Source organism: Phyllostomus hastatus, unplaced genomic scaffold, assembly GCF_019186645.2.
Source record: "Phyllostomus hastatus isolate PE091 unplaced genomic scaffold, TTU_PhHast_1.1 phas_contig_34, whole genome shotgun sequence".
In the NCBI taxonomy this organism is placed as follows: Eukaryota; Metazoa; Chordata; class Mammalia; order Chiroptera; family Phyllostomidae; genus Phyllostomus; species Phyllostomus hastatus.
Window position 1 is genome coordinate 33,434,970 of NW_025333857.1, and position 22,715 is coordinate 33,457,684.

The following is a 22,715-nucleotide window of genomic DNA, read 5'->3' on the forward strand; positions in this document are numbered from 1 at the left end:
AGGCAATTTGGTTTTAAAATGTGGAATAAGGAGACTAGGTCGGTAGTGCTGGGGGTGGGGTGAGGAAAGCTGCACTACGCAATTACTGGAGTAATTCAAAATAGAAAAAAAGGGGAAAAAAAGAAAGTTGCCCACATACTGTGGTCATTATGTATGCTGGTTACAAAGAGTTTCTTGGGAAAATATTTTGCAGGAGGGAGAAAATATTTCTGGGCAATCTCTATGATAGTTTTTAATGCTTGTTTATTTTTCTTCTATAACCCTTTGAAAAAGTCTTCATGAGTAAATGAAGCAGACATCTAATAATATCTTAACACAATCAAAAACAAGCAAATAAGATTATTACTTACCATATTCACAAATAAGTCAATTTTCTAGTAATTTTATTATTAAATACCTCTTGGATAGAGCATTTTATGATTTTTCTCAATTACTATGATCATGTGTAATTTGTAAAAGATAATGTAATTAATTCTTTACCAAAAATATTTAAAGAAACTAAGTTTTTCTTAGTGAAAAATACATATGGTAGTAAGAATTTTGAATTAGTATTGAATATTTAAAGACACTTCCATAAACATGAAATTTTTTCATTTTAATTATAATTAAAGTTATTTTCATTTTAATTACAATTAAAGTTATTTGGAGACACAAGTGATGGTGTTATATAATATTTTAAATGTTAACTATATATTGAGCACAAAAAGGTATGATTTTTGAGAAGTGAATTATTTGAATATCAACTTACATTTTTTAACCTCATCAAAGGTAATGTGAATGAAATTAAACTCACCTTTTTTTTCCTTATATCACTAGGATTGTGTTCCATCCCATGGACCTTGAGACCACTGAATATTTTCATATCTTATTCAATCACATGAAAATGAAAAGACTACTGATATCCAACTAGAGGCAAGTGGCAGAATCCAGCTGAACATATTTCACAAAATTAAGGACTTCACTTATGGGCCAAGAAATGGTGCCTCATGTTGAGCTCTAGGCAGAAATCCTTTTCTTCTCAAAATGATATTCTATTAGTGCAAACTTGATCACTAACTCTGCATGATGTTGCAGAAGTGAAGGGAACCAGGTTTGCTAAAGTAATTGTGGTGATAGAAATGTATTGGCCTCAGAAGCTACTGAGGTGGTCCATTCTATCCTAGTACAGTGTAAAAAAAAATGGTATTCTATTAGAGACATCTCCAGTGTGGTGTTCTGTGCTTGAGAATACCCTTTAGAACATATCGGCACACACTGCATCTGTGAATGGTAAAGTGTACAAATGGAACAAGTACCAGCCTTTCACTTTTCTACTTCTTGCTTGTGTTATGCTTATTTTCAGTTATAAGTGAAATAGAAAAAAAAGAAAAGTAGAAAATTTGAGGTAGTGCACCTTTGGGAGAGTGACAGAACTGAGTAAATTAGAAATTAAGTAAGTACATTGATGAGTCTTGGCATTGCTGGATTGCTGAGGCACCTCAGATGATATTGATTTGACTTTGGGAGCATTTAGATCTTTCTATTTTTGACTATTTTCAAACAGGAAAAAAATATAGACACTAAAAGCCTCTCTTGCCTTCCTTAGTCCCTCTGACATTTCTAGATGTTCACCAAGCTTGTTGTTGTATGTCCTATTTTACTAACATTCAGTGCACCCTGCTGCTACATAATGATTTATTTATTTTATTGTTGAAAGTTTGTGTAAAGACTTTAATGTCTAAAATATAAAAATAAAAAATGCAAATGAACTTCTGCACCAGATTCCAATAAGCAAAAGTAATAAACAGTTATATGTGTGTGTACATATCCCTTAAGAAAATGTCTAAACACAAAAACAATACAAACACTATGTTTGATAGGTAGATTCACTCAACTTATTTTTATATAGAGCTACTAAGACTGGATGTATTAAGTGTGTTTCAGTATAAAAACACAAAAACTATATGGTATCAGAAACAATATAAGATATACCATTTTACTTTGCATTGTAACAGGAGTGTCAAAAAATTGGTGGTTTCGTTCATAAAAATGAAGTTAAAAATAGATTTAAAATAACTTAGGTGTTTTAGCAGTGACATTTGCAAAGCTCTAAATATTAGCTCCTAAAGGCTATGCTTTTTGTATTCTCTAACAGATATATTCTTTGACTAGTTGACAGATATTTTAATTAGGAGAGCCTTAAGTTAAAGATTGTTTAGCTAGAACAGCTCCAGAAATTGACAGTTTGGCACTACCTTTCAAAAAGCTTGGCATGTTGCTTTCAAAACAGACAAACGAAATCACCCACAAATCAATAATAATAATGACAATAATAATAGTAGTAGATGGGTCTAGTACAATTAATTTTCTATACAGATTGAAGTTCACACCCATGCTCTTTTCCTTTGACATGTAAACGGTTGAAGACAGAAGACTTATTATAGATTTTACATCCAGCCCATGAGGATTTTGACTGATTCCATTGAGCAGGCTCAGGTCAGCTAAGTCCTTCCCTTCAAAGCATCATGGGTGTCTCGGAGCATCATTGCAAGCTTGTCCTGGCAGTAAGCCAAGCTTCAAAAGCCTTTCATTGCAGTCACTGACTCACTAATGGGCAACTGCAGGCTTTCTGATTTTCCGTTCGTTTCATGTGTTCATTTGACATAAATTTAATTAAACCAAATCTGGTGTTAAAGCAAGACGAGATAAAAGTGATATGTCTCAAATTAAAGAACTGTGAAAGATACAGGAAACAGAACTATGCTTTAAAAAAATCTGTTTCTGTAAAATATTGTCAATTTTCGTAAGCTCACTACTTAAAGTCAACTAAAAAATGATAGTGGTATACATTATTAAGAATAATGTGTATCCAGGGTTAGATGAAGGTCTTGGCCCCATATTCTCTGTAGTAAAACCTTTCATAGAATTCTTATATTTTCTTTCATTCTCACACTTCAGGTAGTCACCTCTTCACAGGATATAAGACAAGGCTGCCGTTCTTCCGGCTGTATAGCTATAGTTGTTAGACAGCTCAAAAGCATACAACAGCAGAAACATGAAAAAGATCACATATTAAATATAAAAAATCATCATTTTTCAAAGGTCTCTTTCGGTTTTTACTTAAGGCTAAAGAGGGGATTGAGAGAATTGAAAAGATCATGTTGCTTAAAAAGCACCATTTAATTGCTTTGAATGTTGCTTTAGGAAACATCCACGCTTTTCCTTTTAAAATCACTTTTTCCCCATTAAAAGAAATCTCAGACTAGAAATACACTATGGGAACTAAAAGCAGTTTTACAATCTTCCTCAAGAATGCTCAGACTTATTCCCTTCCTTCCTGAAGCTGAAATGCTGCCACTTCTTAGGGCCACACTATCAGCCTATGGATACAAAATGGTTATTTTGAGCAAATACACACTAGCAAGTGAACGCAGTGTCCTATGGACAAGACAGAAAAACTGAAAGTATTGAGCTGGCAAGGTGTGTGATGGATTTCCTTGAGCAGGAAACAGTGTGTGGGATGTGGAGCCCCAGCTGTCTTGCTTCTCAACTTTTGATGGCTGACTTCTTCCATTGTGAAGAGAATTCAGATTCCTCCATACTCCCCTGACTTGATTACTTTCTCTGGAAACCCACTAGAATTTAGAGTCAGGGTTTAGGATCATCAAATTCGTCTGTTACCTCTTTCATATAAGAGTTGAAAAAATGAAGGGCCAACAAGATAAATGTGTCCAGAGTTACACATCCAGTTATTAACACAGCTCAGACAAAATCCACATTTTCTGACTCTCAGATGACTGTTTAGTTTAGTTTTTGTTTTTAGTACTTTGAGTACTTCATTACAACAGAATTTATGGATTCTTCAAAATAAACTCTTCTTCATGTTTCCTGCTGTTATGTCCCTGACCTAAGAGAAAATATTCTTACTGGTACAGGTAGAATTAAATCTAAGATTCTCAAGAGCCTCATATACTGTTTTCCTGTAGTACTCACTTAATAAATGTTACCTGTTGGTCAGTCCTTTGGTTTTGGGAATTACTAATGGGACCACTGTTAGGCTATAACTTACATAAAGTAGGCATTACTCATGAAAGCCCTTCAACTCTATACAGTATTTATAGTTAATAGTCTATACAGCATTTCACTAGCACATTAGTCATGAAAGCCACTCAAGTCTATATAGTATTTATTGTCTAAACAAAGCCTATATAGTACTTCACTAGAAACAAAGCAGAGTGATGATTCTCAATACAATGGACATTTATTTAGTCCTCAAGAAATTTCACTTTAAATTTTCCTCTGAATCCATATTGTCATCTAAATAGACAAGATAGAGATTTTTATAGTTCCCCTCAGAAGAAAGCCTGTTTTTCAAAACTTTTGAATATTTTTGGCATGTACCTATGTTTATTTAGAGTTATTATACACTTTCTATGTACATGTACATATATATGTAAAGTATTATTATCTTTTAGTAATATAATTACAGTGTTATAGTCCCCCCAAATTTCCCTTCCTTAATATATTAAAACCTATATAATCAAACATTTTTGTTAAAAAGGTAGAATATTTTAAAATATTATACAAGATTCCTATATATTTAGAAGATTGTTTTTATTTCTAAAATACTTATGCATAGCAAATTGAATGTCTCTCCAAAAATTTAATAAATTAATATTTGGGAGTTTAAGTTTTAAACATTTTATATTAATTGATGACAAAAATTAAAACTGCAGATGTCTTCAGCACAACATTTAGAAAAGTAGGTAAAATGTATCTCTGCACAGGGAATGAACAAATGTAGCCTTATTACAGGGCAAAGTCTTTGAAAAGTAAAATGATTTCTAAGGTGCTGAAAATAACTGTATGTCCCCATGAAGCATTTTTAAAAAGATTCTCAAGAGTAACACAAGATTTCTGAAAAATGAACATCAAATATTTCTTTGTATATAAAAAAAACTATCGGTTTGCCACTTCTTAATAGTGTTAAGCGTATTGCTTATAAGTACTGACAATGTGAAAGAGTCAAGTTCAGAAAAACAAGTGAGAATTTTTTTAAAAATCTGTACAAATCAGGTCTTAAAAATTCCATCAGATATTTAATCTCATTACATGTCATTTCATCTCCAAACTTATCCTTTGGGTTAATGTCTTAGCAACCATTATTGGGCAACTAGTTCTTGAAAATGATTGAAAAATGTAGGCTGACCTTTGATAAAGTCTTTTCTTGTTAAGAATTCAGATAATATCTAAGGCTTGGTGCTTGATGTTCTTTAAATTTCCTCAGAGTGAAATTATGGTGCAAAGTACCCAGCATCAAACATGAAATGGCAAGTAATTTTTTTAAAGCAACCAGTGTTGGCAACATCTGGATGAATGGTTGTCTTTATAAGTCTATGCTCCACCCCCACCACCCCTGTATCTTATTTGGCATCATATTAGATAGAGTCAGCCTTTCACACAGAACTTTGTCTCTGTTACATAGCATAATTCCTCCTCTGCCTCCTTCTCTTATTATAAGAAAACCACAGTAAGAAGAGGAGAGTTCATGCCTGCTGTTTTATTAGAAACATATATTTCATTTGGTTTATTTCCTCTTTTTGATTGACAAGGAATTTTGGTAAGAGATATCTTTATCACAAAATTTTATTCATCTGTCTGTACCTTACACTAAAGAAGGAAATCTTGGTGGGAATATAAAGGCAATACTAGGTCCTAAGTGCTATACAGCAAGTGTTGGCAAACACTTGATAAAATCCAGACAGTTAGTATTTTAGGCTTTGCAGTCCACATAGTCTTGGTGGTAACTGCTCAGCTCTCCTGGTATTGTACTGATGCTGTATTTTATAAACATTTGATCTTTTGTTTATTATGCATTTTTTGGATTAACTTTGAATTTTAAAATATTAAATTATTATTTTTCTTTATTACTGAGGTTCTGGATACCTCTTTAAATTCTGTGCCCAAGGTGCCTGACTTGTTTTAACTTAGTTTTGGGCCTGTGTAATTCAAAAGCAGCCATAAACAACACAAAAATAAACCAGCATGACTGTACTCCAATAAAATTTTATTTGTAAATACTGAAACTTAAATTTCATCTCATGAAATATTACCTCTTTTTAAAATTTCATTCATATAAAAATCATAAAAAGCATTATTAAGTTTGCTGACTAAATCTGGCCCTTCGGTCAGGGTTTACCAGTTCCTCCTTTAGAAATTCAAATATGTACTGTTTTTAAGAGACACTACTCTGCAAAATTTACCTTGATATTAAGATTATAAAACAATAATAGTTTTCTTAGAAGAATGAAATTATGGGTAACTCCTTTTGTTGCTTTCATAATTAAAACTATTTAAAATGGGACTTGGTAACTTAATTTTACACCTTGAATAATATCTTTATATATGATTGTATTAGAGTTTCAGAACTGCATGAGTTTACTTTTGATTGATTTGCAATGAACAGTTCTTCTTAACATGATAACCACTGCTTAGCCCTTAGGTCAAGTTATTTATGATTTATGGAAAAGAGCAGGCACACCACGGGCACTCAGACTCTTAATTTATTGTCATGAAATGCTAATTTATAAATACATATTTTCATATGTATATACAGTAGACATATCTAGTATTTAAACATTTAAATCTTCGGATTTCTTAAAACAGTTATAAACACCTCTCAAACCTGTACTATTCTCCCAAACAAATGCATATTAAAGAAAGGTGGTACAAATAAAAACGTGAATTTAGGAAACACAGACAGTCTAGATCTGTGCCCCAAATCTGTTTCTGGAATAGATAATCAATAACAGAATTTCTTTTCTGTTATTAGATTCTGAGAAAAGACAAGGATCTGTTTACCTTTACATAGATGCAGTGGGTAAATAGATTTATCAAATGACACACTCAAATTTGAAACAAATCTTCTTATAGTCACAGAAAGTGATAAATACTCTACTATTAATAGTTCAATGTGGCAATCAAATTGCCTTTAATTACTCTTCATAATTAACCACACAATTTACAACTCTCTCTATACAAAAATTTATTTCTTATTGTAAACTGCTTATTTTCCAGCATACACTTGCTTCACAAATTATGAGTTTAGCTTTCTAAGTGCATATAAAGTTATGCATGGCTCAAGTGATGCTGTAAATAAATAAAACATAAAAGATACTGCCTATCTGGCTGCAGAAATGAACTACCACCAGATTTCAGCCCAGTTGGCAGAAGGATAATGCTTTGGAGTAATTCATGTCTAAAACAGCTTCAGTGATACCATTTAAGCTTGAGGTATATTGGCAGAACAAGAATATGACTAAACTAAATTTGGCTTAAGCCATCTATTACTCATGCCCTCTTTCTAACTGCATTCACACTCCAATTAACAAACTGTATATGATACACACACATATATTTATAGTTTATATTTTTCCTGTGTTGGCAATGAAACTTAAAATTACTTTCCGTAAGCTGTGAGAATCTTCAATTTGAATCTACTTGATAAGACAATCTTGGTCTCAGAAGTAGTGGAGTACATGGGTTTTCCTGTCCACCCTAGAAAAGAGTTAGCATTTGTACCCATTACCCCTATCCTATTACCACTTTCCACTCCTCTGGCTCTGTGGAATAACAATCTGCCATAGCCTTTGCATTCAGGAGGAGGTTCTGTGTGAAACACTGCATCTTCTATTATCATCTCCAATATAAAGATAAGTATGCCAGTATTACATTAAGAAACCCATCTAAGGTTACAACTCCAGTATCTTCTGCTCCAAGATGCAAATCTAGCTCTTTCTAAGTCAAAATCTGTGCTTCCCTGAAGGTCATATTTATTCAGGTATAATTTACATATATTAAAAGTCACAGTTCTTTGAGTTTTGACTAATATACTAAGTATGTAAGTAACCACAACCAACTACAATCAGCCACAATCACAATCAACATGTAAAATATTTTCACTGCCCTAGAACACTCCCTCATTACTCTTCATAATCAGTTCTTTCCCCTCACATCCTGGGATCTGCTGATTTGGTTTCAGTCCCTATAAGTTTGTGTTTGCTAAAATGTCATAAAAATTGAATCACACAATGTGTGGCTTTTTGTGTGAACTTCTTTCACATAGCGTAATACTTTGATTCATCTTTATTTTTCAAATTAATTCTACTTATTTATTAATACATTCATGAGCAACATTCCACAGGATAAAGGTACTTCACTTTGTTTTTTCATTCACTAGTAATGGACATTTGGGTTGTGTCCAGTTTTAACAATTATGACTAAAGTCACCGTAACCACTTATGTATGGGTATTAGTGTGGACATGTATATTCATTTCTTTTGCATAAATATCTAGGAGTACTAGTGGTGGGCCACACATATGTTTGCTGTGTATGTTTTGTTTTTATCAAACTGCCAGACTGTTTTCTGAAGTGACTTCATGATTTTGTACCCCCATAGGCAATGCATGAGAGTTCCAGTTGCTCTGCATCCTCATCAGCCATTCTGACAGATGTGCCGTGGAATCCCATTGTTGCAATTTGTATTTCCCTAATGAATAATGACGTTGAGCATCTTTTCATATGCTTGTTTTCTCACTTGGCTCTTGTCTTTGATGAAATGTCAAATCTCTTGGCTCTTTTTAAAAATTGGGTTGTTGTCTTATTGTTTTTAAAAATATATTCTGGATACAACTATTATATCAAATACATATTTTGCTAATATTTTAGCCCTGTGTTTTTAATACTTATTTTTTAGAACATTTTTAGTTTAACAGCAACACTGAGGAAGAAAGCAGAGAAATTTCCCATATACCCTCTGCCCCACACATGCATAACCTTCTCCATTTTCAACATTCTCACCAGAACGTACATTTGTATAATGACATGTATCCATTATTGTATCATATGCAACATTTTCAATGACCTAAAAATCCTCTATGCTTCATCTATTAATCTCTTTCACAAAAATTTAAGTAGAATTATTTTATAGAAACTGGTAAATATTTGCTCTCTCTCTTTAAGACAAGGAGTTAATATCCTTTTGTATAAGGAGTAAATATAAAACAACTGCAGCAAAAGAAGAATGTAAAAATCATAAGGCAAATCATCAAAGAAGAAATATGTAATAAGTAAACATGTCACACAATGTTCAAATTTCTAATAATAGCAAAATACATACAAACTGTTTTTATATCTTTGGTATGCATTAAAATTTTTCATTATAATCATATAATTAGAGATATGTAGCAATACTATAAGCAAAGCAGAAGTTACATTCACTGCTGGAGGGGCTATAACTGGTACAAGCTCTCTTGAGGACTGTTTTGCAATAGGTATTAAAAGGCTTCCCCTGGCATTGTTCCTTCAGTAGGCCTAGCTGTGAATGCAGACCTAGCAACTAGCTAGCTACCAACTGGTGGAGTATACTTTTCTCTTCCTCAGCTCTACTGCATACAAATTTTATAGATAAGGCAATTGAGGTACGAAGGACTGTGTAAGTTGAACAATAAGGTAGAATTAGAATTCTGGAGGTAGGATTCTGGAGCTTCTGGTTCCATAGCCTATGGGAATTACTATACAGGGAATGGTTTTCTATAACTTTCAGAATTTTCCTAGAATTATTATGAAGGAAAAATAAATTTTTCTATTAAATATGAAGTTTTTCTTTTCTTAAAGATAAAAAACATTTATGGTTTCTTTTATATAGCTGATTATCGTGGAAGCAGAGTGAATTCCTTTTACTCTTTGATATTTATATGTTTCTGACAATATTTGACACACACATATTTTTGTTTTGTGTCTGAGGTAACTTGATTGTGTTTGATTCTGTTTTCTCAAGAGCAGATTCTGTATTTTTCAAGAACAGAAAGTCTCTGATTTAAGAAGTTCTGATTCTAGACTTTTGTACATAAAAGGACCTAGAAGTTAGCTAATGTAGGCATTGAGCTGAAGAGAATGTTGGTCTCTATTCAACATCTCATATATGGAATAAGTCAAAATGAGAGTATGATTATGAGGAATTCAAGTCTCTTGTAATTCTGATTACATGCTGGTCATTATCATAGAAGGTGATTTTATTCTAACTCTTAATGAAAAGGGAGAGAAGAAAAAGCATGGAAATATGGTTACAGGCCTCCTGCTCATTTGGATTTATTGAGGATTGAAATGTGCATGGGAAATGTTAGTAGTAGAAACAAAAGCACAGGATAAATGGATGTAGAGAAAAATCAGTCTTTGCTTGGCATTCCCCTCTCAATAATAACCTCCATATTGTATCATTCTCTTCAGTAGGAAAGTTATATCCCTTCTTTGACCTACTGACAATCACAGTTATACTTACTGAGTAAAAAGTGCTTACTCTGTGCAAAACATATTACTACTTGCCTAATAAGGCACATTATTTCTAATTTGTGATGGTTGATTTTTATGTGTCAATGTGGCTACAGTACCCAGATATTTCATCAAACACCAGACTGGATGTTGCTGTGAAAATATTTTTTAGATGAGATGAGAATTTAAATCAGTAGACTTTGAGTAAAGCAAGTTACCCTCCATAACAGAGGTGGTCGTCAACCCAATAAATTGAAGTCTTTAAGAGAAAACAGATAGAGGTCCCTTGAGAAAAAAGGAAATTTGTCTCTAGACTGCCTTTGGATTTGAACTGCAATATCAACTGTTCCCTAGGTATCTAGCCTGCTTGCCAAACTGAATATTTTGGGCTTGCCAGCCTCCAAAGTTATGTAAGCCAACTCCTTCCTATCTATCTATCTATCTATCTATCTATCTATCTATCTATCTATGTATCATCTATCTATCCTTCTATCACCTACACATCTTACTGATTCTGTTCATCTAGAAAACTCTGACTAATGAGATATTAACCTTTTCTAAGTTCCTGCTGAAAATTCTCATCAACCTCTTTATTCCTTATTCCTTTATATTATTATTACTTTCTTTTTATTGTTTTTTAAGTACAGTTTCCTTCCTTTTGCCCCCATCCCTCCCTGCCACTCCAGCCCTCCCCACCTCCTTCCCCCATTCCCACCCCCCTTGTTGCTGTCCATATGTACTTTACAATTGTTCCTGTAAATTCTTCACCCCTTTCCCCCTTTATCCCCTCCCCTCTGACCACTGTCAGCCTGTTCTCAATTTCAATGTCTTTGCTTGCTTGTTTGTTTTGTTGGTTAGGTTCCTGTTAATGGTGAGATCATATGGTATTTGTCTTTCATCGCCTGGCTTATTTTACTTAGCATAATGCTGTCCAGTTCCATCCATGCTGTCATGAAGGGTATGAGCTCCTCCTTTCTTTTTGCTGCATAGAATTCCATTAAAGTACTAGAGGAGAACATAGGCAGGAAAATCTCAGATATTCCATGTAGCAATATTTTCAATGATATGTCCCCTAGAGCAAGGGGCATAAAGGAAAGAGTAAACAAATGGGGTCTCATCAATACAAAAAGCTTCTGCACAGCTAAAGAAAATAGGATTAAAATGAAAAGAGAATCAACCATATGGGAAAACATATTTGCTAATGATACCTCAGACAAGGGTTTGATCTTCAAAATATATAAAGAATTCACATGAATCCACTCTAAGAAGGCAAGCAACCCAACTAAAAAATGGGCAAAGGACTTGAACAGACACTTCTCCAAGGAGGACATACAGAGGGTCCAGAGACATATGAAAGGATGCTCAGTATTGCTAGCCATCAGAGAGATGCAAATTAAAACCACAATGACATACCACTTCATTCCTTATTCTTATCCTTACTGCTAAAGTCTTAAGATTTCCATACTGATTTATCCAAGTCTCTTTCCAATAAAAGTCTCTACAACTCATCTTTTATTTTACATCAACACTGCCACTGACCACATCCATCTACACCATCATCACCTCTCTCCAGAATTCAAAAAACTTCCTCACTAGTCTATGTTTCCCTTTTCTCCCTTCTTCTAATACATTATCCATGATGCTACAAAATTAACTTTATAAAACATATTTCATGTTTCCATTCTCATCCTTGAACATTTTGATGGTTTCTCATGTATTATTAAAAAAAATAACAAAGATTTTTAAGGTAAAAATGCATGAATATAGTCATGTAAGGAAAAGGAGAATTCATGAAAATAGGACCACACTTTGGCTTTTTTAAAAGCTAAATATACATAAAATATTTTAATAAACTTTAGAAATTAAAACTGGTCTATCATATATATGATTTACTTTTATGTTCTTTAGATACTAATGATTATTCTACTTCATAATTAGGGTCAGGGTTTTTATGGAGACTGGGAGTTCTCAATCAGACAATGTATACTGAGCACCATGTTAGATTTGCACTAGTAAACCAATAAATATGTATTTTCTTTCTCCCTTCCTTTGGTACTATAGAAATCAAGACTGTACCTTTTACAAACTTTTTGCCATGGCCCAGAATTCACAGTCAAGAATACATTTGTTATTTTTTTGTACAATACGTTGTAGCAGAATCAAAAAGTTTTGAACACACACAAAACACAACTGCATACATGCATGTACATGTGTGTACATTTGTATGCAAAACCCCAACAGTTTGACAAAACTGTATTTTATATAAAGTGCTGATGTTTTATTTTCTATTCAAGTCTGGTTTATTTTATTAATAATAATTAATAAATTATATTAATTAATGCTGATTGCTACCACTTAAATAACTTTATGACCCACTAATTGGTCTTAAATTATTTTATCTTTCTTTTGGCTTTCTGGAGAGAGTTATGAGATTTCTTATACATCTATTTAGTTGAAGTGTAAGAAAGGATAGAGATTTATTTATATTGGGATATTAAGATTTATAACACCCATTATTATAATTTTATTTTAAGTGACCAAGCATACATAGTAAGTTGTAAAATCATTGAAAAAAATCTTACCTCTTTTAATTGGAAGCCGAGTTGTACATTCAGTATAATGTAGCTGTCTCTCCTTTATTATTAATGAATTTACAATTCTGTATCAGATGACCCACTGTTTCCTGCCTTGCTTTCCTGAAGCACCATTGAAATAAAAGTATAAAAGTCTATAAATGAATAAAATCATAACAGCAAAGAAAGCCAGGGGGGGCATAGTTAGATAGGAGTCAAAAATTAAATATTTCAATCAATTTCTACACATGACAGAAAGGAGCTGGAGATGCGTGGATGAAAAAAAACAAGCTGAAAAACCTCTGCCCAGAAAACTTCCAGGGACTGCAGGGGTCCAGGGATCAGTCAGCAGTTAGCACCAGACTGAGGCACTGGTCTCAGAGTTAGCAGGTACAATGAGGGCCAGGAGTAAGTAATAGTGTAACCAGAGGGGATTGATTGAAGATTTGAATAAGTGTTGTAATTAGCACCAATTCCTCCCTAAAGCCATTTGCAGAGACATATTTTTGCTATTAACTCTAAGCCAAAATGTAATAAGTGCTGGAAAAACAAACAAAATTAATGAAACAATGTAAAAATATATATATACAATCACTTGCCTATAAAAGTATTGAACAAATTGTTCGAACAAACCATAGATTTTTAGTGTAAATGTTGCTACCCCAGAACCAAACCTTCTTTGTTTTGAATTTGGTATTGATTTTGGTTGCAAGAAAAGTGAGACACTTTCAAGCTTAGGTGAAAGGAGTACTCAATATTGGGGTCATGGGCCAGGCGTAGAGCTGGAGGGACCCTATGGACAGACAGTGTGACTTTTCCCACACCAGGGCCATAGCAGTTTTCTCTGTGGGTCCTCTACTTCCATTTTCCTGTTTGCTCATTTCTCTTCTTTCAGTTGCTTGGTTGACTCTGCTGGTTCACAGATTTTGCTCCCAGGTAACTTTGTTCTTGGTTTCTCTTGCTCTAACTCTATCCCACCTCACTTTTCCCCTATTTAAGTTTTTTTTTTTCTGTGATGCAGATTGCAAAAACTTTGTGGTGGCAGAATTCCAGACATAACAGAGAAGACATTTTGGACCATGTCACATTTAGAGGAATCTCCTAGTATCAGATGTCCAACTTTGGTATTAGATGTGGCTAAGAAACCGCAAGCTATAAAGCTCATTAGGATTCTGAGTGGTTTTCCTTAAAGGGGTAATTATGGTTTAAAAAATCATGAAATCCCTAGTACATTTTATTTTTCCTGTTACATATTTTGTTAGTTATTATTCTTATGCAAATTTATACCTGGTCATTTCAAATTTACCTATATGATATAAATGTGTGAACCCATAATTTCCTTAACATTGAATCTTTTATTGACCTTACTCTCATTCCTCTTTACTGGTATTTACTTGGGCTAAAGATGCATGATGCCTCCTTTTTTGATATTATGTTGGTACTATTTTCCTTTCCTGATTTTGGTTTCCTGATTGGCCATATACTGGGGAGTTTTCACTAAATTTATACATTTATTTATTTATTCTATCACTTTTCTAATGTCACCTTTTGGTAGAAGATAGGTACAAATTGTTTCCTCTACAAACATCACTTTCTCTTCAAATACAAATAAAGTAACAGTCCATTCTTGTGGTTCTTTTATTTTTTTAATTTAAAATCTTTTTTTCTCCAGCAGTAATGAGGTAAAGTTGATAAAATTGTGTATACTATTTGAAGTGTACAATGTGATGATTTGATATACATATATTTTGTAAAATTATTACCACACTCAGGTTAATTATCACATCTATTACTTCACATAGTTGCCTTTTTGTGACTGTATTGAGAATGCTTAAGATACACTCTCAGCAAATTTCAAGTATACAATTCAGTATTATTAACTATACTCATCAAGCTATGCATTAGCTTATGAGAATTTATTCATCTTACAACTGAAGGCTTGTGCCATTTGACCAGCATCTCTATTTTCCCAATCCCCCACCCCCTGTTAACCACTATTCCAGTCTCTGTTTCCATGGGTTTCATTTTTTAATACTCCATATATAAATGAGATATACAGAATTTATGTGTCTCGGTCTGGCTCATTTCACATAGTATATGTCTTCTAGCTTCAACTGTGTTGTTGCAAATTGTACGATTTCCTTCTATCTCGTGACTGAATAACAATTATATCTTCTTTACCCATTCTTCTTTATCCATTCTTCCACTGAAGGATATGCCTGAGGTTGTTTCTCTGTCTTTATTGTTGTGAACAATGCTGCAATAAACATGGGAGGGCAGATGCCTCTACAAGATACTTATTTCACTTCCTTTGGATATATACTTGGAAATGGGATTGCTGGATCAGAGGGTAATTATATTTTTAATTATTTGAAGATTCTTCATGCTATTTTCCAAAATGACTGTACCAATTTGCATCCTCACCATCAGTGTGCAATGGTTTCCTTTTCTTCACATCCTTGCTAACACACAGCCAAAGGACTTTTCAAAACAGATTTCTGGGCCCATGCCCCAGAGTTTTTGATTGAGGAAGTCTAGACTGAGACCAGGGAACTTGCATTTCTACCAGCTTTTCAGATGCTAATGCTGCTTATTTAAGAGCTATATTTTGAAAATTACTGTTTTGCACAATTGATTTCAATGGTTTTGGAGCCAGGCAGTCCTGAATTTAAAGTTCAGCATACCCCATTGAAGTAAAGTGATCTTTGTATAGTGATCTAAATTTAAAAGTCTCTATTATTCTGGAAAATGGAAATATTAAAAGGCTGCTACAAATCTTAATAGAATGAACAGAGCCCAGAACGTGCTAAGCAGTCAAATTAAGTTAATTTTAATGCAAATTGGTATTTTAATATTATCAAGCATTTTAGGTTTTTCATGTTTGTTTCCTTAGTAATTTATACCTGTAGGCAACAATGGTATACTCTAAAATATGTATAGAGAGAACTGAATTAAGTTTCTTGCACTTACATCATGGTTTTATCTAAATTTTCCTCAATTTTTCCAACAATCTGCATTGTGATTAGTGCTTTTACATAAAAATACATTTGAAAATAATATTTCATAGTTTTTCTGATTTGGTGTTTTATATTTCTAGCATGCTAAGATACAAATAATTGTTTTCTGCTGGAACGTCCACTGTGAATTGCTTTCTTGCAGTGACTAGCTCCTTCTTCAAAGTGACAGGGATTGCCTTTCAGCTGGGGATATCCACATAAGACAAATAACTGGGACAATTCTTTAATTCAGAACATCATAGCAACGACAAGCTAATTAGAAATGATGAAACCCCTATGTATAAGAACTATATAAATATACATGTGTTAAAAGATATTTCTCTCTCACACACACATACACACACACGTTTGTTACAGGGAGGTATTTATAACAACTTTCAGTTTATTCTCGCTAATAAAATGATAATAGTACAAGTTCTCTCTATCATAGTCCTTTTCTCCAAAGGCCTAAAATCCCTTTTCTCGAGCCACACATTTCTAGTCTGGTAGGTCTACTTTTAAGTTACAAGCCAATTTCTAAGCTTTGAATTTGTGGGCAATGATGACCAAGCTCTTTAGCTGGTTAGAGGAAAGCTCCACTCAACAAGTTTGCAAATGAAAAGTGAGTGAGAGTAGGTGACTGAAGAAACAAACTCCTGCCCTGAATTGCAAGTTATTCCTCCAGCCCATCTCCCACATTTACCTGCCTTTTTAATCTCTCCCCACATTTTTTTTAATCCTGAAGAGTGTGAGAAAAAGTGCCAATGATTCACTTTAGTTTTGTAAAGTACAAACAGTTTGCAAGAGGAAACCTGCTATATTGGGCAAGTGCAAAGTATGATTATTAATTTTAATATAATATTTTTTAAACTGCTGGCAGATGGTGAATACAATGAGATACTTTGATAACTTCTTGTTATAGTTTCAGAGACTTGGAGGCTTATTGAAAATATGAGGTTTTAAATACATGAACATGCAGATAGATGCCTTTTCACATCATTGATACCAAATCTTTTTTTTTTTTTTTTTTGCAAATACCATATTGGAGTTTAAAAAGGAAGGTGGAGCTAAGAGAAAAATAGGGGGAAAATACATACAAATGAAGAATTCCTGCAAGAATTCTAGTGAAATAGGAGGCATTACAGCTCCAGGACAATCTATGCTTCTTTTAAACAGAAACTCTCTCGGATGAGCTCATCTAGGATCAGTAAAAGAACTTGGGCCAAGTATGTCAGCATTAAAAGTACTGAATTGGCTGAAAATACTGTTGTATGTCAACTTTTATTTGTCCTTTAAACCAAGAAAAAAAAAAGAATAAAAGTATGCCTGTAGGCAAAATAAAGGCCCTCTCTTTCTTTCCCCTCCCTTCCGTTCCTCTTGCTCTCTTCAACTTACATGAAATTTGTAAAATGAATTAGAATGTTCATATGACAAAAATTACAATAGTGTGGCCAAGAAAACACCCAGGGGGCTTTTAGTTTCCGTTGTGCCAGGAATGAACTATCAGATCAGCCTTCTGGACTCAAATGCGACACTGTCAATAAGGATACATCATCTTTTTTGTGGTGTAGAAGAGCTGTCGGTTGTAATTCCCATTATTCCAAAGCCAGGATTTTCCATTAGTCCAGCCACCTGCTGGGTTGCTCTACTCAGGTTTAATGGAGTCTGAATTTGAATTTATCACCATCTGTGGGAACACAGGAAATGAGAGAGCATCACTAATTCCTTTTCTTCATTTGCTAAGTGTACGTATAATCTTCATAAGAAAGCAGCAAAAAACAGCAGAGGTTGGGAAGGGATGGGAGAATATTTTAGCTCACACTGACATCAGAGATCCAGATCAAGAGGGGAAACATGCTGTCTGTTCTAAGGCCAATTCCAGCAGCACAAAGAATGTTTTAATTTCCTATGTAATGCTGTATCAAAATCATGCAGATCCACAATACTATTTCTCTTCAGCTTCCAATATGATCTCAGAAGATTTAGTCAGATCTCTGGGGGAGATGAAAGACTTGGATACAAATCAAGTTCACACACACACACACAGTTCAAGATTCCTAACTACTACATTAGCTTTAAAATAGGAGAGTATGAAATATAGGTGTCTATTTATATGAAATTTCTTCTTTATTCTCCAGAAAGAAAGAAAAAAAAAAGCCTGTGTAGAACTCAAGAAGAAAGAAAGACCAGAAAATATAAAAATCTTCAAGATGATCTCTGGAATCAGTGTAATAACTTAAATTTCCATAAATACATCCCAGTGGTTCTGACTTTTACAGCATCAACAATGGCGCATCATTGTCATCTCCAATTTAAAAAAATCAGTAGACAGGTTTACAAGAATGGTAAGCAATCTACAATTAAATTATGGCATTGGCTAGTGGATAAAAGTTTGCAACTCTGATCTGCACAGTTTACCCTCCTGCATTGGAATGTTGTCTTCTGGAATTTGCTGCCCAGGCCAAGATGTGGAGAAACTCAGCCATTCCCACACACGCATGCAATAGGTGTCACTGACCACTCCAGCTAAGAACAAGCCAGAGATTAATGGCAGTTCAAAAGACGAGGAGAAAAATCCTCTCAGGAAAGAGGAAGGATTTAAAAGACAAACTCACACACACACACACGTGTACCCATGCACTCACAAAGCCCCTGAGAAAACACGGCATGCCATTGTCTTTCTTCAGGAACCATGAGTTCACCCCTTTCTCATGAATCTCCCTCTATATTTATAATCTCGGATTAATGACTAAACAGTGAGTCTGTTCTAAAGTCATAGGGGTCAGCTCTGTGGACTTGAGGAACTTGGATAATTGGAAGGAATGTTACTTATTACAGTGAAGCAACAATTCCAGGGGAGGAGAGGAAGAAGCACAACAAATAACTGCACTGTTGTTCTTTAAGGCTACCAAGAGAGTTAGCACTCCTGTCAGGGAGGCTGTGAATACTGTATTGTGACAAAGCGAAACGCCTCCTGGGTGCCTGCTTCTAATGGAAAGCTTTTGATGTTTGATCTGTAATGAGATAGAAGAGGAAAACAGTTCCCTTGGTTAAGTAATATATACTGGATATGATTCAAAGATTTAAGCTTCAGTTCTGGGACAAGATTCCTCATCCCAATAATTTATTATTTAGTAAATTCTGTAAGTTCTTTTCTTTTTTGTACAGACTATGTGATGGTTTTTAGCATACTTCTGTGTTCATATTCAATGTGGGTAATGACACTAGTGATTGCTATGTCATATTTCACTTTTCCTGGTTTAGTTCCTTTCTCAGTGTGGGTATGATGTGGCTTTATTTAATTTCCTTTTGGAAAATACAAGTCCTCAAACCTAGGGCCTCATATTGGGCTGAGGTACTTGGTATTGGAAAATGCATGGGTGATAAACTAGTAAGACTGTGAAGGGTAATATAGAATACAGAGCTCAAGAGAAAGATAGTATGAAGAATAAAAACATAAGCAGTTCATTTTATTCACATGGCATACTATGGATGATGTCACACATATAGCTATACCAGGAGCAGCTACTTTAGAGATGAAGTCAAATCCTAGAAAATCTGTCAGTTTGAGTTAATGGAACATCGTTATTACCTCAAGTCAAGCAGATGGCGGCCAAACTTCTCTGCTGGATTCTGCTGCTCTTTAATTAATGTCCACATTTATTATGTCAATATAATGCATCACGTTTTGTCTAAAGGTTATTTTACCTTTTTAAAACAAGAATGATTATTTCATTTAATTTTAACATTTGAACAGTTGCACTACAGTTACAGGCATAGAAAGATATCTGGAAAATACTAATGTTTAAATCAGTGTATGAAAGATAAAGAAAAAGAAAAAACAGGCTGATTTTACATATTTCATTCTTATTGTAGAGATAGCTTTGATACTTCTTTCATGAGCATTTCCAAATGAGGGATTTTGAGAGTCTGCATGTGAACATATAAGAAAATCAGGAATCTCAGGTGATAAAGCTGTGGAGATCTTATTACAGTGCTATTCCTTTATGAAGAATTTATAATAGCTGCAATTCATTTACTTCTCTGTTTACTCTCGTCAGTGAAGAATGGCAAGTGGGAAAAATAGCACAATAGAGACATCTCACCTTATTTCATGACTTTTTGTGTTCAGAAGTAACAAGGAAGCCCTGGTGTCTGCTATTATGCATGTAAAACTGTGGCATTAAATCTTTAACACAATTCAAAGAATAAACTTACCATGTAACAACAAAAGAAGACAGGTGCCTTAACTAAATATATCCTTTCTTAAATAGATGACAGGCTTGCATTGTTCATTTTGAAAAAATATTTTCTCAGTGTTGGCTCTAGTCTTTAATTATTTAAGTTAGTCAAATCCAAAATCATTAAAATATGCAAATATTACATGGAGTCACTCCAAGAGGAAACATTAGGTGATAATCTGGTCCTTTGGATTGAGCTCTCAATTGCTTAGTTCCCTTCTAAATTCTAGAATAGATATTCTCTTAATCAAAATCAGTATTCCCACTACAACTGGTAAATTATATTCTCCAGTTCCACACAGGATCTGAGTGGCTAGATCACACCACCATTCAGTGCTGTCTCTCCTAATTTCTAGATGATGGTAACTGAATTGATTGATGAACATAATTTTCCAAGTCAAACAATAATTTTATGTGTGCACACACACACAAACACACACACACTCTCTCTTCAGGATTTCAGCATCCTTGAGAGCAAGGGCAATGCATTCTAATTTTTTGTCTGTACAACACCCTATTCAATTACTATATCCCTTCATAATTCTAAGATTTTATAGGCTCACAGATTCTTCATAATAATAAGGAAGTGAAGAATAGATTCTATGAGTCTACTGAGCTGTACATTTTTTAATTGATAATTTAGGCTAGTAGTTCTCAAACAAGGACAATTTTGTCCTCACAGAAGACTACAACTCTGGGGGTGGGGAGGTGCTCCTGAAAGCTAGTGGGGAAAGGCTGGGAATGCTGCTAAAATGCTAACATCTACAATGTAGTCCTTAAAACAAAGAATCACCTGGCCCTAAATATTAATAATGCTGAGATTTAGAAACCCTGGTCTATGTAAATGAAGACATTTGTCACCTCTAAAACAATTAAAAATCTCCACAGAAGTCAGGAAGATGGTGGTTTACAACTCAAAGGATTGCTTCCTTTGAAGGTACTATTACGAAGGAAGTGGTCTTCTTAGTTGCGAATGAATTATATTATTATATATGACACTAGTGAAACACAAAGTTTATTCTTGTATTTATTATTTATTAGTTATATTATTTTCCATACAAACAACTGTAAAGCTACTTTTGACCCACCCTATATATAATAATGAAATACTTACAATAAATGAAAAGTTACTCAACCTTTTGCTCTCTACTTCTCTCTTTCTTTCATTTTTGCATCATTTCCCCCAATCTCCATTTACATTTCTTGGAGAAAAAAGATCTCAGAAATGTAGTAAATTGACATGTTAGTCAATATCTGTGTCTGAAATCCTTTTCAATCTTCAGTCCTTCAAAATCTGACATAAAACACCTCTACCAGAAAACTTTTCTTGTTCTTTGTTAGTAATGATTTATTACTTCATTCTGTATGCTCTTAATATTTATATATTTGATTTTCTCCTATTATTTTATAGATGTTGTTAAGTATCTGTAAATGAATCTAACTAACCTCTGCAAATGTTTTCTATTTTTCACAAAGTAGCAATTAATACCCTTCCAGTCTCTTTCCTTTAAACATTCCTGTTTTTCTGTGTTATCCATATGCATTGGGCACTCTCAGCCACTCCCAGCCCTCCTTCTCCACAGAGAGCCTGAAATGGAATTGGGGTGCAAACATTTTCTCAAGGAAACACATAGGCTATGAGTACTGTGTTTTTTAAAAGAAACAAAAATTGATGATAGGCCTCAATATTAAGTTGCTCACCTAGTTTTATTTCGGTTTGTCCTCAAGTCATTGATATTTGCACTGGGAACTCTTATGACTTAAAATGAGCTACATGAATTGAATACATTTCAACATATGGGAATAAAAATGAAGCCAACCAGGATGAAATTTGAGACTCTTTATGTGAGGTGCAAATAATAGGTATATTCACGCTGTGAAATGTCATAAAACAATGAAAATGACAAACTATAGATGCACATACAATCATGGGCACATTATATACACATAATATTGGTGAGAGAAACCAGATCTGACATGATACACACATCTGATTTGATTAATATAAAATTCAAAAATAGGCAAGAGTAATCTATATTTTTGATGTGAACATCATGGTCATATATAGGGAGTGGAAAGTGGTTAGTGACTGGACAACTTTTATTTCTTGACCTGGATGGTGGCTATACTTGTGTATTTATAGTGTGATAATTTATTGAACCTACATTATTTACAATTTACAATAAACTTAGTGGCTTTAAACAATATTCAGTTAATATCTTACTGTTTCCATGAATCAGAAGTCCAGATACAGCATGGCTTAGCTGTTTCTCTGCTTAGAGTCTCATAAAACTCATAAAGCTAAAAAATCAAGGCAAAGCTCAGGTAGCATTCCTTTCTGAGACTCTAGGGGAAAATCTGTTTCCAGATTCATTCAGGTTGTTAACGAGATTCAGCCCTAGGTGGCGCTAGTAAGATTGAGGTCTCCATTTATCGGTGCTGACTGGGGGTTCTTCTCAGTTTCTAAGGGCTACACGTTTCGCTGGTCTCTGGCCCCTTCCATCTTCAAAGCCAGCTATGGCATATTTGTGTCCTTCTCCCATTCCAAATCTCTCTCATCTCTTCTACCTCACCTCTCCTGTCTCACCTTCTTCTC

General features: G+C 34.0%; 1 non-coding gene across 1 annotated transcript; it reads left to right on the plus strand.

The window, feature by feature from the left end:
• The first annotated feature begins 1,037 nt into the window (after positions 1-1,037).
• On the plus strand, positions 1,038-1,170 carry LOC123820357. The gene has a single exon (XR_006785970.1). It is a non-coding gene; the product is annotated as a small nucleolar RNA SNORA66 (small nucleolar RNA).
• The last annotated feature ends 21,545 nt before the right edge of the window (positions 1,171-22,715 follow it).